This window comes from Nerophis ophidion, linkage group LG08, assembly GCF_033978795.1.
Source record: "Nerophis ophidion isolate RoL-2023_Sa linkage group LG08, RoL_Noph_v1.0, whole genome shotgun sequence".
Classification (NCBI taxonomy): domain Eukaryota; kingdom Metazoa; phylum Chordata; class Actinopteri; order Syngnathiformes; family Syngnathidae; genus Nerophis; species Nerophis ophidion.
In genome coordinates, this window is record NC_084618.1 from 34281227 (window position 1) to 34294408 (window position 13182).

A 13182-nucleotide genomic window follows, 5' to 3' on the forward strand; every position below is an offset into this window, starting at 1 on the left:
CTTTTTCTAGGCATTTTAGAAGCAGCCGTGCAGCACATCTATATTGAGACCACTTTGTTTGTTGAAGGTGCAATGGAGGGAGGCTGCAATACTCTGATCAAGACACAAAAATGCATACTTTAAGATTTTTTTATTATATATGATATATGTTATTAATATGTATTCTATGTGGAAAAATTAATGTCACAAAAAAAATATTAAATGACACCAAAACGCATCCATTTGTTTTAATTAGTCCCTTAAGTCATCCAGCAGCTATAAAAATTATAAGAGTGTTGCTGTATAGACAATACGTCTAATATTTTTTGATTTCTGACTCACCAAATATTTTGAAACATACACGTGGGAAGGAAGATTCTCTGTCCACCACCTTTGTAGCGCGAACACTCATCCCTCACAGTCCCGTCAGTTTGTGATTGCTTTTGAAATGTGATAAATAAAACACTAAACAGTGCTCGCAAAATGCTGGTGAGTGTTGATAAATGACTTTACGCGTGCTGAATATTTATATTTGCATTTTCTCCTCCCAGTATTTTAATTATCGTTTTAATCATCAGCATATATACTGCATATTAATAAAGACAGAGATGCAAAATGGATTGCAGGCCTTATTCGGCTCCACTAAGAGAGGCAATCCACTTTGCACACGTTTTGTAGATCAGCTTTGCGTGTGCAATCAAGTTTGCATGTTTTAGTCCATGCAAACCTTTAGTAATTCAGGCCCTTAACATTATGAAGCAGTATTGCTCACTGCTCAACAAGAAGTTTCAAAGTTGACCAACCTCAATAAATAAATCAATCAATCAAGCAAGGTTTATTTGTATAGCGCCTCACAACATCACAATGATGCACAAAGTGCTTTACATGTCAAGTAAGTTAAAAGCAAGTAAAAATATATTAAAACAGTTTAAAAACTTTCATAGCTAAAAACATTTACGGCAATTGTTCGTTAAAAGCCAGTTTAAACAAGTATGTTTTCAGTTCAGATTTAAAAACATCCAGCTTCGCAATGGCTCACAACTCAGGAGGGAGTGTGTTCTATAACTTGGGTGCAGATGCGGTAAAAGAATAATCACCAATTTTTTTTAATTCTAGTGCTTAGTATTTGCAAAGATGTGTGCAACACTGAGCGCAGATTCCTGGGTGGGTGACAAACAGTTAAAACGTCATCCAAGTATGCTGGGCCCAGACCCCTGATGGCCTTAAATATGAAAATAAAGATTTTGAAATGTATTTAAAAAAATACTGGGAGCCATCCATCCATCCATTTCCTACCACTTATTCCTTTTTGGGGTCGCGGCGGGCGCTGGCGCCTATCTCAGCTACAACCGGGTGGAAGGCGGGGTACACCCTGGACAAGTCGCCACCACATCGCAGGGCCAACACAGATAGACAGACAACATTCACACTCACATTCAAACACTAGGGCCAATTTAGTGTTGTCAATCAAACTATCCCCAGGTACATGTCTTTGGAAGTGGTAGGAAGCCGGAGTACCCAGAGGGAACCCACACATTCACGGGGAGAACATGCAAACTCCACACAGAAAGATCCCGAGCCTGGATTTGAACCCAGGACTGCAGGAACTTCGTATTGTGAGGCAGACGCACTAACCCCTCTGCCACCGTGAAGCCCTACTGGGAGCCAATGGACTGCAAAGATAGCCATGGTAATGTGGGCACGTTTTGGAGCATTAATGAGAAGGCAAGCAACTGCATTTTGAACTAACTGCGACTTGTGAAGGAGTGACTAATTTAGTCCACGGGAAGGCATGACAGTAGTCCAATCTGGACTTTGTGACTTATGGCCACAACCTTCTGCTATAAAAGTGCTATACATGATTTCTAATCTAGCATAAACTTTTACCAACGCAGACTACTAGTTCAGTTGGTCAAAAGCTACAGTAGCTACTATACTGCCGTTATAATAGGTCACAGTTTGCAAATGGAGTGCTTTTTAAAAAAAAATTCGGTGGAATAAATGTATCCAATTAGCTTCATTGTTTATTCTCATGCTAGCTATTTTCTGACAAGTTAGACTGCACAAAAAAGAAAGATGTGTGTTCTTGTCTCACTTAAGGACTGTGAATGATAGGCAAGATTTCAAAAAAAGTGCACTTTGTCCTTTAAGCAAAAGCTATTTATATCCCCAAATTGTTATTGAATTGCATGACAGACTTGTTTGAAAAGTAAAAACCACAGTTTTTAAAAGCTGTTGAGTCATCTGCTATGGTGACCCACTCTCTTACAACCGCTACAGTTCCCAGTGGATGGGCATCTTTCATTACAAACACATTTTTCTTTTAAATATGAAACTCTAAGGTTGATGGTTCAATAGTGTCTGGAGACAAACACAATGCAAACTGTCATTCAAGACTTAAAAGCAAAGTCGCAACGGTACAAGGAAGCAGCTTAAAGAAGCAGTTACATTGTAAGTACAATGTACACCTCAACCTCCCTGCGTGGTTGAGTTGGGCGGCGTTTGGTGATCGCGGGGTGTATAACATAGTCAGGTATGTCATGGATGCAAAGGATTGTGGGTATTTGTTGGGTTGCGTTTATGTTGTGTCACTGTGAGGATTTTCTCCCGAAATGTGTTTGTCATTCTTCTTTTGTGTGGGTTCACAATGTGGCGCATATTGGTAGGAGTGTTAAAGTTGTTTATATCACAACTGTCAGTGTACTCTGTGTCACCCAGTATGCCTTTCAGTCGTGTGCGTGCATCTGCGGAAGCCTCTCACAACATGTTGCTGGACTGGCAAGCAGTTTGTACATGTGGTAGAAGGTGTTTAAGGCAATGGCTTCATAGCATGCCCTTATTCTTGTCATCTGGGTAACCACAAACAGATATTGGTGAGAATAATTGTGGCTCCCATTGTCTTCCTCATTTTGTGAATTGGGTCGAAATGGCTCTTTGAGTGGTAAAGGTTGACGACCCCTGATGTATATGTACTTGTATATGTTCAGAATGTGTATATGAATATTTGTACAGTAAATGTACATGTACAGTATGTGTATATGTATGTTTGTACAGTGAATGTACAGTATACAGTATGTACAGTATGTGTATGTTTGTACCGTGAATGTGCGTGTTGATGGACGAACTTGGAGTATGTAGGTATGTACTGTATTTGTGTATGTATGTGGGAGCATAGGTACCTATGTACGAATGTTTGTATGTATGAATAATGGTGTGTGTGTGAGAGTATGTGTGTTTGTACAGTATGTACAATATATTTTGCTCCCAGTGTGCGTGGGAGCCATAGTACGGCCCTAGCCGCCCAGTGAGCCCAACCCAAACAGCAGGTGTGGCGCCCAGGGAACCAGGGACCACCGGCCCCACGCAGCCAGGCCAGCCAGCGACGGGAGCCCCAGATACCCGCCCCACCGCGCCGTCCGGAAGAGCCAGGAGCAGGCCGCAGACAGACACGCCCGGCAGAGGACAGGGCACGAGAGAAGCAGCGGACGGCCTGACCCCAAACCAGAGAGAGACAACCCCCCACACGGGCAGAAAGGCGGGACGCCTCGCCTGGGGAGACCCAGAGACTCCCCGCAACCGGACGGGAAGACCGCCCCACCAGCACCAGGGCCCCCACGACCCCACCCCCCAGCCCGGCGCGGTCCACGCCTGGCCATCCCACCCAAGTCTGCCGCCACAGGACCACCCAGCGCAGGGCCGCGGGAACCACCCACCCCACCCGCAAAGACCCCAACGATGGAGATGGAACAACCAGCAACCGCCCAGTCGAGGCCACCCCCTCTGAAGGAGGGCATGAAAAAAACAACAAAAAACAAAAACAAAAACATAAAAGTTAATATATTTAAAATAAATAAATATATATATATAGGCCCTGCGATGAGGTGGCGACTTGTCCAGGGTGTACCCCGCCTTCCGCCCGTTTGTAGCTGAGACAGGTGCCAACGCCCCCCGCGACCCCAAAAGGGAATAAGCGGTAGAAAATGGATGTGTTTATATATATATATATATAATTATTATTCTAACGGATCTTTTCTGTAGTATCGTTATAGAATTAAAAGTGTTTTTGAAATTGTTTCCTCGTACTGTCAATACAATAACTCAAATATGTTAGCGCTATAGAAAAGTACAGAGTAAAGATTGAGAATTTCTTGAATTTATTTCATATGTGGTTTCAAACTCCTTTTGAAGCTTGTTTTCTGGTACTATGTCAATATCTACACTATGGCTGCAGCTACCAGTTTTTTTTATAATCCAGTAATTTATCCATTAGTTTGTTCGATTAATCGAGTAATCAAACAGAACATGCTTTAAAACCTCAAAATGTATTTTGGGGGAAGTAGTTGAAATATCGGGAGCACGGTGGAACAGGGGTTAGTGCATGTGCTTCACAATACAAAGGTCCTGAGTAGTCCTGGGTTCAATCCCAGGCTCCGGATGTTTCTGTGTGGAGTTTGCATGTTCTCCCCGTGACTGCGTGGGTTCCCTCTGGGTACTCCGGGTTCCTCCCACCTCCAAAGACATGCACCTGGGGATAGTTTGTTTGGCAACACTAAATAGGCCCTAGTGTGTGAATGTGAGTGTGAATGTTGTCTGTCTATCTGTGTTGGCCGTGTGATGAGGTGGCAACTTGTCCAGGGTATTGGCGACTTGTCCAGGGTGTATACCGCTTTCCGCCCGAATGCAGCTGAGATAGGCTCCATTAGCCCCTGCGACCACGAACGGGACAAGCGATAGAAAATGGATGGATGGATGGATGGATAGTTGAAATACCAGATTTTCCTTCTGCTGGCTATAATCTTCGTTCTTGTTTTCTAATACTATAAATGCAAATTATCAACATTGAAGCTTGGACTTTTGAGGGAAAAAAATGCAAAAACCTCTCCGTTGTTCCCCGCCACACAGATCACAGAACCCACACACCACCGCTCTCATGTGCGACCCCCGCAGTGCGCGTGTGGAAATTATGTCCGCATATTTAAAGTTCTTAGCACTCCATGCATCAATTCTTATTAGTTACACTCAAACTATTAATCAAAGAATCAAAATAATAAATCAAATATTTATTCCAATAAAATAATCTTAATCTAATCTGCAGCATATATATATATATATATATATATATATCTGAGTATATATACCGTATTTCGATGAATTGCTGCCGGGGCGCTAATTAACTTAAAACCTCTTCTCACTCCTGTGCTTACCAAAGGCATGCGGTAAAAGTAAGCATGCGCTAATTATTTTAAAACCTCTTCTCAGTCCGGCACTTACCAAAGGTATGCAGTAAAAATTTGAGTGTAATGTAAGAATACCCTCATGAAAAGCATATTTAATTAAAAAAAACCTTATTATGGTCTTACTTTTAAGGCATGGACTTATAAATATAGACAATGCCAGCTCTTTCTGATCAAAAGCATCGATAACTTGTTTATAGCAGTCTTTCTTATCTTTCTTCAGTTTTTTAAGTCTCTCTGTCTCGATGGAGATCTTCCTTTATTACCTCCTCCAGCACATATCATGTCACTCATTTCACTTCTTCTGCAGCAGAGTAGTCGCAAGAAGATCACTAGCGTCCTCTACCACCAGGAAGGGGGAGTCATTTTATGACTCATATTTGACAGACGCAGCTACGGTATTGTGACGGTCTAAAGCCGTCGTCTTGCGGGTTCCCAGGACTACCAAGGAAGGACATGGCTTGAGCAGTTTGACATTGTTTATTTTTCAATAAAACTCAGTCCAGGTCGCTCTTCTTGTCCTCACCGCCATCTTGGGCTGGGCTCCAGCGTGCCCTGCCTGTCTGTCGGACCGTCGGCTCCACAGGTATATTAATAAAAAATAGCTGCTTACTGTTCTTTTTAGCATATCGGTATTCAATAGCTTGGACCTTAAATCCTACTGAATAGCTCTTAATCTTTTTCCCTTTATGCGATTTCAAATTACCGGTATTGAAATCAGCCTCTTCCATTTTGAAAATGTTGACAGGGGAAGTGTCACTCTTGACAACACGAGTTTGACCTGGCGGTAATACTAAGCATGCACTAATTATTTTGGGAAGGGAGTTTGACCCGGCAGTAATTCGAGGCAGGCGCATACTATATGCCCGGCAGCAATTCAAGGAAAATATGGCATATAACTTTTTCTAAATAACATTTCTTTGATAAGGTAGCAACTTGTCAAGGGTGTACCCCGCCACCCTCCTGAATGCAGCTGGGCTAGGCACCAGCACCCCCTGTGACTCCGAGAGGGACAATCGGTAGAAAATAAAAGGATGGATAGATAAATACCATTGTTTTAGTTCTTCATAGATTCAAAGATAGCTTGTTTTTATCAAACCACATTTTTAGTTAATTAATTTATACCGTCATAATTTGCAATAATTACTGTTTTCCTCTGAGAAGAATGCCAAAGTAATAACAATCAACTAACAGTAATCTGCAGAATGCACACTGTAAAAAAAAAACTTCATGTAGTATTAATGAGAAAACAATTGCTTCCTGAACACAGCAATACAATTATTTACTATGAGAACCGCTTTCCTATTAGTTACCCTATTGTTACACGAGAATGACAGTAAAGAATGTTACTTAATTAAAGTAAGTGAAGAGTAAGAGCTTTCCCAATTAATAAAGGTTTTATGATAGCAACAGTTGGACCAAGTTTGACACACACTTTCAAATTCCAAGAAAAGCTGTTCAAAATGTGTTACAATTCTCAACTTATTCATGACTAAGCCCGGAACAAAACAAGGATTTGTATCTGGGATGACTTTGAAAGATAAGAACGATTGAAGGCGGAGAAGATTTTTTTGATCTGACGCCAAATTTGCTAATTCCCTCCTTGATAGGTAAGTTAGGCATTTACGTTTTTCTTATTACTTGTAATAAATAGAAATGGACATTTCGTATGTAAACTATATTGTCCAATACAGTCTATGATCTTGTCTAACAAAGCTAGTGTGTTTCTGCAACATATGCTTAGGAGCGAAGCACCATCACAAACGGGGGAAAAATATGGCCGTTAGCCTGTATGTTGATGTGTCATCCAACTGACAGGGCAAAATATATTTTCGACAAATAAAATCTATGTGGATATGGGTAGTGTCAGTGCCTATTTCGTTCTCAATATGGTGATACGCTGAGGAAATGGCTTGAAACATTAGCACGGCAACTAGTGTGTTTCTGGTACTGTACATCAGGCACATATGGGGTGGTATTTGCTTGGCACAATATAATGGCTGCAACTAACGATTAATTTGATAATTGATTAATTAATTTGACAAGAACAAGAAAGTTTGATCACATTACGCCGATAGTGGCTCACCTGCACTGGCTTCCTGTGCACTTAAGATGTAACTTTAAGGTTTTACTACTTACGTATAAAATACTACACGGTCTAGCTCCATCCTATCTTGCCGATTGTATTGTACCATATGTCCCGGCAAGAAATCTGCGTTCAAAAGACTCCGGCTTATTAGTGATTCCTAAAGCCCAAAAAAAGTCTGCGGGCTGTAGAGCGTTTTCCGTTCCGGCTCCAGTACTCTGGAATGCCCTCCCGGTAACAGTTTGAGATGCCACCTCAGTAGAAGCATTTAAGTCTCATCTTAAAACGTATTTGTATACTCTAGCCTTCAAATAGACCCCCTTTTTTAGACCACTTGAGCTGCCGTTTCTTTTCTTTTTCTCCTATGTCCCCCCCTCCCTTGTGGATAGGGCCGGTCCGGTGGCCATGGGTGAAGAACTGGGTGTCAAAAATTGGTACCCAGGATGGACCGCTCGTCCAGAGTCCAAACCCAAGATGGACTGCTCGCCTGTGTATCGGTTGGGGACATCTCTGCGCTGCTGATCCGCCTCCGCTTGGGATGGTTTCCTGCTGGCTCCACTTTGGATGGCACTCTCGCTACTATATTGGATCCACTTTGGACTTGATTCTCACGGTTACATTAGATCCACTATGGATTGGACTTTCACAATATCATGTTAGATCCGCTCAACATCCATTGCTTTCGGTCCCCTGGGGTCCTCTCCAAGGTTTCTCAAAGTCATCATGGTCGACATCCCACTGGGGTGAGTTTTTCCTTGCCCTTATGTGGGCCCTACCAAGGATGTCGTGGTTTGTGCAACCCTTTGAGGCACTTGTGAATTAGGGCTACATAAATAAACATTGATTGATTGATTGATTTATGCGTAACATTTTTGCGTGATTTTGGTTGGCTCATAAAATTGCACTCTGCACTGAAAGACGATGTGCGTAAATGTAAGAGAATGTGTCAGGTTGGATGCAACATGGAGTTATGCTGAACGAAATGTGGCGGTAATTTTACTGTTGGCTCTGGCTTGCCATCCAGGTCGGCCTATGCGATATATATTGATATATATAATATTTTTTGAGCTTCACGGTGGGAGAGGGGTTAGTGCGTCTGCCTCACAATACGAAAGTCCTGAATAGTCCTGGGTTCAATCCCGGGCTCGGGATCTTTCTGTGTGGAGTTTGCATGTCCTCCCCGTAAATAAGTGGGTTCCCTCCGGGTGTGAATGTTGTTTGTCTATCTGTGTTGGCCTTGTGATGAGATGGTGACTTGTCCAGGGTGTACCACGCCTTCCGCCCGATTGTAGCTGAGATAGGCACCAGTGCCCCCCGCGACCCCAATGGGAATAAGCGGTAGAAAATGGATGGATGGATGGATGGATAAGTAACGTTTATGACAAACTTTTTCCAAAACACAATACAGAATGTGAGATATAACAGGATATTACATACATTTATCATTTGTTTTCAAAACGGTTACAAAAAAGTGTAACCGCAAAAAATTACTGTGGGACCCCATTTATATGACTTAATGGGGTTCCTGGGTAACCTGGCTCTCGCCAGAACCTTGTAGTTCTCTGAACTCCACACATAGATCTGAACTTCTCAATAGGAGATGAATTTCACAAGGCGGGTCCATGTAAAAAAAAAATATTGTATGTGATTGGATAAAGCACTTGTCTGTTACCTTGAATGACGTGCTACTTTAACCACTCACATCGAAATCAACCCGGGACGCTAAAGAGAGCGACGCTGGGAAATCCAAAACAGATCAGTCGACATATTGGATAACGACAGAGCAAAAAGTTTGAGAACTTTTACTGAAACAACACATCAATGTCAGCAAACGATCAATGTCGTTTGGGCAAAGAAAATGTCAGCACACGAATCCTCGCTACCTGCCGCCGTTGTTTTTTGATGCAAACATTCACTTCGGTGCTACGTCGCATCTATGACAACCCGCCCAGCGATCCTGATTGGTTCATTATTTTTTGCTATCTTAAGGGAGTGTGCATTGACTTCGAGCCCAGATCTTTTTGTGGAGCTCAGCGAACCACAAGGATCTTTTACCATGAATTGATTAACGTGGACCCCGACTTAAACAAGTTGAAAAACTTATTCGGGTGTTACCATTTAGTGGTCAATTGTATGGAATATGTACTGTACTGTGCAATCTACTAATAAAAGTTTCAATCAATCAATCAATCAATCAATCAATGGCGAGAGTCAGGTTAAAAGTTTAGATCCATGAAGGAAAGAAGAAAGTGAATTAATGTTTATAACTGAGTACATTAATGTATGCAAAAAATGTGTTATCTTTTGTAATAGGTTTTGAATTAATTAAGAACCGTTTATGACAACCTTTTTCCAAAACAATACAGAATGTGAGAAATGACAGAATATTGCATACATTTATCATTTGTTTTCAAAACGGTTACAAAAAAGTGGGACCCCAAAAATGTACTGATATTTCATGTATAGAATATATAACAAATGTCAGTGTTGGCGCTAGGAATTTTAAAAAACGAGGTCCCATCAAGTCATACAAATGGGGGTCCCTGGGATCCCGTATGGAAATTGCCTTGCGCCAACACTGATATTTATTATATATTCTACACATTAAACATCAGCATGATAGTTTCAGGAGTAGATAACTGACCAATGTAAATCTCGGTCCATTTAGGACCATGATGTCTGTATTGTAGTGACAATCCACATCCATGCTCTCCATCTCTTCCTAGACACAATACTTTTCTCTACTGTACTGCAGTGGTTCTCAAATGGTGGTACGTGTACCCCTGGGGGTACTTGAAGGTATGTGGGGTCGCTGGTGCCTATCTCAGCTACAATCAGGCGGAAGGCGGAGTACATCCTGGACAAGACACCACCTCATTGCAGGGCCAACACAGATAGACAAACAACATTCACATTCACAATCACACACTAGGGCCAATTTTTTTGTGTTGCCAATCAACCTATCCCCAGGTGCATGTCTTTGGAAGTGGGAGGAAGCCTGAATACCCGGAGGGAACCCACGCATTCACAGGGAGGACATGCAAACTCTACACAGAAAGATCCCGAGCCCAGGATTGAACCCTGACTACTCAGGACCTTCGTATTGCTAACGATGGATTCTGATGCGTCATCTATGTTGCTGCTCCTCGATCTTAGCGCTGCTTTCGATACCGTCGATCATAATATTTTATTAGAACGTATCAAAACACGAATTGGTATGTCAGACTTAGCCCTGTCTTGGTTTAACTCTTATCTTACTGATAGGATGCAGTGTGTCCCCCATAACAATGTGACCTCGGACTACGTTAAGGTAACGTGTGGAGTTCCCCAGGGTTCGGTCCTTGGCCCTGCACTCTTCAGCATCTACATGCTGCCGCTAGGTGACATCATACGCAAATACGGTATTAGCTTTCACTGTTATGCTGATGACACCCAACTCTACATGCCCCTAAAGCTGACCAACACGCCGGATTGTAGTCAGCTGGAGGCGTGTCTTAATGAAATTAAACAATGGATGTCCGCTAACTTTTTGCAACTCAACGCCAAAAAAACGGAAATGCTGATTATCGGTCCTGCTAGACACCGAACTCTATTTAATAATACAACTCTAACATTTGACAACCAAACAATTAAACAAGGCGACACGGTAAAGAATCTGGGTATTATCTTCGACCCAACTCTCTCCTTTGAGGCACACATTAAAAACGTTACTAAAACGGCCTTCTTTCATCTCCGTAACATCGCTAAAATTCGCTCCATTCTGTCCACTAAAGACGCTGAGATCATTATCCATGCGTTTGTTACGTCTCGCCTCGACTACTGTAACGTATTATTTTCGGGTCTCCCCATGTCTAGCATTAAAAGATTACAGTTGGTACAAAATGCGGCTGCTAGACTTTTGACAAGAACAAGAAAGTTTGATCACATTACGCCTGTACTGGCTCACCTGCACTGGCTTCCTGTGCACTTAAGATGTGACTTTAAGGTTTTACTACTTACGTATAAAATACTACACGGTCTAGCTCCATCTTATCTTGCCGATTGTATTGTACCATATGTCCCGGCAAGAAATCTGCGTTCAAAGGACTCCGGCTTATTAGTGATTCCCAAAGCCCAAAAAAAGTCTGCGGGCTATAGAGCATTTTCCGTTCGGGCTCCAGTACTCTGGAATGCCCTCCCGGTAACAGTTCGCGATGCCACCTCAGTAGAAGCATTTAAGTCTCACCTTAAAACTCATTTGTATACTCTAGCCTTTAAATAGACTCCCTTTTTAGACCAGTTGATCTGCCGTTTCTTTTCTTTTTCTTCTATGTCCCTCTGTGTATCGGCTGGGGACATCTCTGCGCTGCTGGTCCGCTACCCTTGGGATGGTTTCCTGCTGGCTCCGCTGTGAACGGGACTCTCGCTGCTGTGTTTGGACTGGACTCTCGCGACTGTGTTGTATCCATTGTGGATTGAACTTTCACAGTATCATGTTAGACCCGCTCGACATCCATTACTTTCCTCCTCTCTAAGGTTCTCATAGTCATCATTGTCACCGACGTCCCACTGGGTCATTATTGTCACCAATGTCCCACTGGGTGTGAGTTTTCCTTGCCCTTATGTGGGCCTACCGAGGATGTCGTGGTGGTTTGTGCAGCCCTTTGAGACACTAGTGATTTAGGGCTATATAAGTAAACATTGATTGATTGATTGATTGTGAGGCAGACGCACTAACCCCCTCTCCCACCGTGAAGCCCTTGTGAAGAAATGTTTAGAATTAAGTTCATGAATCCAGATGGATCTCTATTACAATCCCCAAAGAGGGCACTTTAAGTTGATGATGTATAAATCTTTATTTATAATTGAATCACTTGTTTATTTTTCAACAAGTTTTCAGTTATTTTATATCTTTTTTTCCAAATAGTTCAAGAAAGACGACTACAAATGAGCAATATTTTGCAGTTATATAATTCAATAAATCGTAATCTGATGACATAGTGCTGTATTTTACTTCTTTATCTCTTTTTTTCAACCAAAAATGCTTTGCTCATGTTGTAAGCATTTCACCAATCTCGCGCACTTTGCAAATTTGGACGCAATCTAACAGCAAAACAGTCTCCCAACACTGCGTAGATGGCATCAAGGACGATTTATCCAAGCGTGAGGGTTGGGAAACGAAGGTGTTTGGCGAGGGAAGTGTGGATTCAGGCTGGGTGGCCTATTTCAATATCCAGGTAACCCTACATTATTATATTTTATAAATAGTAAACCAAGTTGTGGTAGTAGTTTAGTCAGTAGTTTAGTCGTGGATGTACACTGTATAGTGATGAATCCAATAAACATTTGAATTGATTTGACATTAAATTTGAAAAAATGCGGTTGCGCCCATTGGAATTGTGCTTACAAGACTCTGATTAGGAGGTACTTGAATTAAAAAATATTCACAAGGGGTGCATCACTGAAAAAAGGTTGAGAATCCCGCATTGAAAATTCCTAGCGCCAACACTGATATTTATAATATATTCTATACATGACACATCAGCATGATAGTTTTAGGAGTAGATGACAGACCATTGTCATCTAAGTCATTCTAGGTCCATTTAGAACAGTGGTTCTTAACCTGGGTTCGATCGAACCCTAGGGGTTCGGCAGAGCCTCCACCACGGAGGTCAAGACACACCTGACTCATCATCTAAATAAAAACTTCTCCCTAACAGCGTATTGTGGATATTTGAGTCCTGGGCATGACGTTAAAGTGCATCCGGCAGTGGAGGCTCCTCTATGGGGTCTTGGGGCACTAGGAGGTTAACCCCTTTACTACTGTTACCTTAGGTGGCCCCTGGCAAAGGCCTAGTACCTGACTTCCCCTTAGCCAGGGATACGGTGAATACCTCAACAGCG

The 13182-nt window shown here is 42.2% G+C and overlaps 1 protein-coding gene across 2 annotated transcripts in view; it reads right to left on the reverse strand.

Annotated features, from left to right (window-relative positions):
* Positions 1-13182, reverse strand: part of smad10a (SMAD family member 10a) — an 88108-nt gene that overhangs the window by 71973 nt on the left and 2953 nt on the right. The gene's annotated exons all lie outside the window — the stretch shown is intronic.